This window comes from Delphinus delphis, chromosome 14 (genome assembly GCF_949987515.2).
Source record: "Delphinus delphis chromosome 14, mDelDel1.2, whole genome shotgun sequence".
Classification (NCBI taxonomy): Eukaryota; Metazoa; Chordata; class Mammalia; order Artiodactyla; family Delphinidae; genus Delphinus; species Delphinus delphis.
In genome coordinates this window covers 22247554-22253553 of record NC_082696.1, presented here as the reverse complement: position 1 = coordinate 22253553, position 6000 = coordinate 22247554, and positions in this window count along the sequence as shown.

The following is a 6000-nucleotide window of genomic DNA, read 5'->3' as shown; positions in this document are numbered from 1 at the left end:
CCATTTATCCAACATTTTGAAATATAAAAAACAATAATACATACTGCTCGTGAAGACTTACAAAAGCACTACATGTATAAAAACTCCCAACTTAAAGATAATGGTTACCTCAATAAGTATGCTGGGAAAAGGAACGGGGGTGAGGGAAATTTTAGTTTACAGATCTGAAACAAAAATGGCAAAATACTAATGTGTTGGGTAAATGTATATTTACCCAATGTATGTATGTATGTATGTATAATATACATACCCAATGTATGTATATTATATTATTATATTATTATATTATATTATATTATTTTCTATGCTCTTCTCTGTGTTTCAAATTAAAATTATAAAATTTTCAAAATTGAAAATTTATTTATTGTTAATGAAATTAAAGCTTTGTCATCAGTCTGGGGCAGACTTTTGGAAATAGTTGATAGGCAAAATTCTTGCTGTCCAAAATCAGATTATAAGGTACCAGATATCTTTAGACACTTTTACAGGTAATTGAAAAAATTCAACATTATTTTGTAATGGAAAGTAATCCATATTTATTGTTTTTAAACAGAATACTCTTCTACTCTATACTATACTATATTGTAGGACAAATTACATTAGTCTACCAAAATATGCCCATACTTAAAAGATTATGTACAATTATCTCTGATAATTGCCATAGAAAAAATTGAGGACAAAAGTTTGTTCTTTTAAAATATAGGACAGTGAATAAGAATAAAATAACTATTGCCATATATTAACAAAATAGTTCATATCTGTACTTACATTTTCATCTCTAAGTATATTTGACAAAATCTCTATAGTTTTAGCAAAAATATGAGGTAGGAATTTTTATTCTTACAACTAAATATTCACATAACTAACTGGAGGACTTAAGCAGCAACTAATAAATAGTGAAATTGATAACTGAGTCCAGGTTTATCTTGTTTCTAATTCTTACTAATAAACACTAAGAAACACTCTCTTACTTTCCTTATTCCTAATGTAGAAAGGGATCAAATGAGAAATATCATTGAAAAGATACATCACAGTTTTTGAAAATAGGTGATTGTCTTTGTTCTCCTTTGTCAATTTATAGTGATTGTTCTTGCCCATAGTCTTGATAAAGTGTACAGGCATGGGCTCACTTCGATCTAATTTTGTGTTGTAAACAGGAAAGATGAGTACATTCAAAGATACCATTTTTTTGTTAAAATTTTGTACTCAAGTTTATTTTGTGTGAGCGTGAAGTTCCCAGGTCAACCTCCCTTCTTGACTACTAAAAAGTATAATGAAATTTTTAAAAAGAAATACTCTAGAATGTTAGATAAAAACATTTCCTCATATGACTCTAAATGATAGAGCCATATTCTCTTCTGTTCAACTGACTGAGAAGACCAGCCCCATCTTGACATTCTTCATGTATAAGAGTGTATGAGAAGAATGTGTAAGAATGTTCAATCTTGCAAATAGTGTCCTGTTCTCCCATGAAGTACATCTGTCAAGGAGAAGAGCTAACAAAGAAAATTTTGAATTTAGAACAAAATTTTGATCAATGAAATGTGACAGAGCAGTCAGAGGATTGTCATGAAAAAGCTGAAGATATCAATGTAAGGGCGACTTCGTACCAGAAAATGGCCATATCTAAAAAAAGACCACCTTCATCGCTGCTTACTAAACTCATAGTTCCAGCTAAATAGTAATAATGGTAAACTTTGCAAAATTACAGATTAAACAAATTTAATTAATTATTTATTATTATTATTTTATTTTTGGCTGCTTTGGATCTTCGTTGCTGTGTGTGGGCTTTCTCTAGTTGTGGCGAGTAGGGGCAGTGCGTGGGCTTCTCTTGTTGCGGAGCAGGGCTCTAGGTGTGTGGGCTTCAGTAGTTATGGCACATAGGCTCAGTAGTTGTGGTGCATGGGCTTAGTTGCTCAGTGGCTTGTGGGATCTTCCCAGACCAGGGATCAAACCCATGTCCCCTGCATTGGCAGGCGGATTCTTAACCACTGCGCCACCAGGGAAGACCCAGATTAAACAAATTTAAACGTTTCTTTATTACAGGACTTCTCAGAGCCTTTATTTTGTTAATCAGATTAATTATTCTTCAAGAGAGGGCATTACTATACATGACTGTGTGATCCTCCATTTTATTCAGGCTCTCTAACTCAGTAAGTGGTTCCAGGAAAACACGTTGAGGACTTCTGCCCCTGAAACCTATGTCTTTCAATGTCCTGTCTTGCCTTTTACTCAGTACACATTTGTTTATTGCATTCCTGCTCTGGACCTTGTACTATGGTGGAGGCTAGAGACCTCATGAAGTTCAAAGGCTAGTTGGAAAAGCAGATATGCAAACAAATTGTTTTAGACTCAGTTCAAGGTTGGCTCTGGGTTAGAAAGATACTATAAGATAAGGAAGAACAAGCTTTTGCATTAACAGTGCAGTGGAGAATAAAGATCCCAACTGCTCAAAGTCAGAGAAGTAAAATTTAGGACTCTGGCACACCAGACTGAAAAGTAGCCAGGTCATCTTTAGTATACACCATGACACTGAACCTCCACGGGGAAGGGATATTGATATTTTTTTTCTTTTCAGCAATATTTTTAAAAGATCTAGTATAGACTAGACACTTATTTATTGAATTAATTATTGACTGAATGTATGTCCCCCACCCTAAGCCCACATCCCTGCCAGGAACTCACCTAGGATACTCTTCTCTCGAGCTTGTGACTCTAATTCTTTGTTTTTAAACTCACTCCTTAATTTCCCAGATGGATATCTCCTGAAGCTCTGTTCTCTCTATCCATAGTTGAAGAATTCTTTACTGAACGGATTGAAAAATGACTTCCCTTAGTTTCTCCAGAAATTTACTTGTTTTCCTATCTTATTTCTCAAAGCCAGATTTTTCTATCTTCCAAGGAAACAGTTACTATATCTGATGCACTCATTCTTACCCATGTGCTAATAGGAGTGTGTTAATTTTAGATCTCCAAGAAGTAGATGGGATTAGGAGGGTAAGAGAGTTCTGGGGGGTAATGCTCATGAAATTTAAAGAGAAGGGAATAGGAGAGGACGAGGAATCCTTCCGTCTGCAACGCAGTTCCGACATCTGTGAAGGAGAGGGTAAAGGAACCAGGACTGGGGAGGAGTTCTCAGACTACAGCACAGTTCTGAGAAGATTTCAGCCAGGCCAATGGAGAGTCCTTGAGACAAAGTTACACATTACAGGAGACTCAAGTTAGGTGCGAATGGCTGTGGCGCTCAGCCACTGACGGCCTGGAAGGGGAAGATAGGCCTTGAGGGGAACAGCGGGTGCATGAAGTGAGGGAGCAGCAGCTGCATCTGTCAGTCAATTATGTTCTTTGCAGAGGATCTGAGTGGTGTGTTTTTATGACCATGACCGCCGCAGGGAAAGAACTTAGAAGTGCCCCATTAGTGTTTCTCTCCCTGCCCTGGTAACAATTGGGCATTTCCCAGTGCTCTCCGAAAACAGGGCTCTGCTCTTATTTACTCTTGTGCTTCCCCTTCTCTGTGGGCACACACAGAAAATGCTAATATATCGACAACACATTGCAGTACATAAACAGAGGCTCAGGGGCTCCAGCAATGCAGAGGACTGATGCAATCTGTATCCTAAACTTTCTTAACCCATTTGAAGCACTGTGTAGTGAAATTGTGATCTAACCCATTAATTATTTTTGAGAAGGAGGTTTTCTGCATTGTGATTCTCAACCCTGGCTGTATATCTACAAAGTGCAGCTCCCCTTACCTATGATGTGGTTGCACAGTGACAGAAGTTCTATAGGAAAATCAGGACGCATGTTTGATCCTTTTGCTTTATTTACCCGTTTTCAAAATAGTCAGTTACACAGTATTCTATACCTTTTCTTCTTCAGCCAGACCACCAAAACATAAAAGCTCTTAGCTGTATGTGTTGATTAAATATGTGTCAGACATCTCTAAAAAGTATGTTTTTCTAAAAAACATGGCTCCCTCCTAAATGCCAAGGCATGGGAATAACTTGATTTTTAATCAGGAAAATGTGTTAGGTGATATTTTTAACCAGCCACATCTTTGTTTTCTAAGTATTTTGGCAAGCCTGAGTGGATTTGTATGCAATTTCACCCAATTATGAGATTTTCATTTATAAATTGCAAAGTGCAAGACCCAAAGATGCCTCTCTTGGGTGGGAACTGAGACCCGGACACCAATATTTCCATGTGACATACAGAGATTTGGGGAAGTGAGAAGATGGTACCAGATGTGAAGAGTCAGCTGATGTGGGAGGAAAATAGATCAAAGGTCTGTCCTCAAATCTTTTGCTCTGAAAGGCCAGAGGAATCCCCTTTAAAAAGTTTCTGAGTTATGTATGTTGAATTTAATGGGCATGCCCTTCCTCAACGCTTTAGTTGGCAGGATGAAGCCCATAATACACACACTGAACAGATCTTTTATTGGTTGTCCTTGTGTTCCCAGCAGGTTACTAGGGGTCACAGAAAAAGAGAACAGGAAGGCATGGATCCTGCTTTAGGGGTTTACATTGCAGTTGAGTACAACTGAAATGACTCTTCCCCATGGGCAGGCTTGCAACGCTCCTTGCTCGAGAACAGAGAACTGATAGCACTTAATATAAAGTCCAATGCATGTAGACCCTTAGATGATGAAGTGTGGCCATGAGACAGAAGGAGGAGGACACTTGGGTATAAATTTGAGAGACCCGGACTTTTGGTCTTAGTTTGTCTCTAACTTTCTAGGTCACCTAAGTCAATCAGTGTATTTGTTCTAGCTTTCAATTTTTTTTGTTACTAAATCCTGGATTAAATACTCTTTACCTCTCTCAGGAGTATGTTTCTAATACTAAATGGTGGTTATATAATCTAAGGAAAAAATGTTATAGGCAGGAACCTCTGTGCACTGTATCCGCTGGTATGAAAGACTGAGGGAAAAAGAAGTTATAGACCCTGCGGGCAAGGGCCACTTTCTACTGGGAGAACTACCCAGTTCTGTTGGGCATTCAGCATGGAGCTGTGACTATACAATAAACTGGGCAGCATGCTCTAGCAGAGGTCCAAGAAAGCTAAGATAGGAGTGTCTAGACATATTCATCGATTTAAAATATTTTACTTTCAAAGTCGGTGGTCCCCAAACTTTTTGGCACCAGGGACCGGTTTCATGGAAGATAACTTTTCCATGGACCCGGGGGTGTGTGTGTGGCGGGGATGGTTTCAGGATGATTCAAGCGCATTACATCTATTGTGTAGTTTATTTCTATTATTTTTACATTGTAATATATAATGAAATAATTATACAACTCACCGTAATGCTGACAGGAGGCAGAGCTCAGGTGGTAATGTGAGCGACAGGGAGCGGCTATAAATACAAATAAAGCTTTGCTCACCCACCAGTGCCTCACCTCCTGCTGTGTGGCCTGGTTCCTAACAGGCCACGGTCCGGGGGTTGGGAACCCTTGTTCTAAGGCATTGAAAAAAAGTCAAAAGACCTCTCATACAAGATGGATTATTTCTTCTCCCAATAAAATTGTTTTGTTTGTTTGTTTGTTTGTTTAGGCTGTGCCACGTGGTTTGTGGAATCTTAGTTACCCAGCCAGGGATCGAACCCAGGCCAGGCAGTGAGAGCACTGAGCACTAACCACTGGACCGCTGGGGAAATCCCTTCTCCCTGTTTTAAAATGTTCCATAAAATTTGAGTATTATTGTTTCCTATTCTCCTTAGAACTTGCCATGCTAGACAGGTAGATCTCATGATTCTTACTTATTTCTGCTGCGGTAGCTTCTGAATGGTGGTACCTCTGCCTACAAATTTATATGTGTCCTTCTCCTTTTTTCACATTTATCCCATTCCTACCTTCCTTCGATGCCCAGTTTATCTTTCTTTTTCTCTGTGATGCTTTCCTCAGAACTCTTGTGTCATCTTGTGTCTGCATCACTCACTTTGTTACCTACTTATCCTTTACTTTGTAATGTTATTGTGACTGTTTCCTCAGGAGTCTGGGGCTT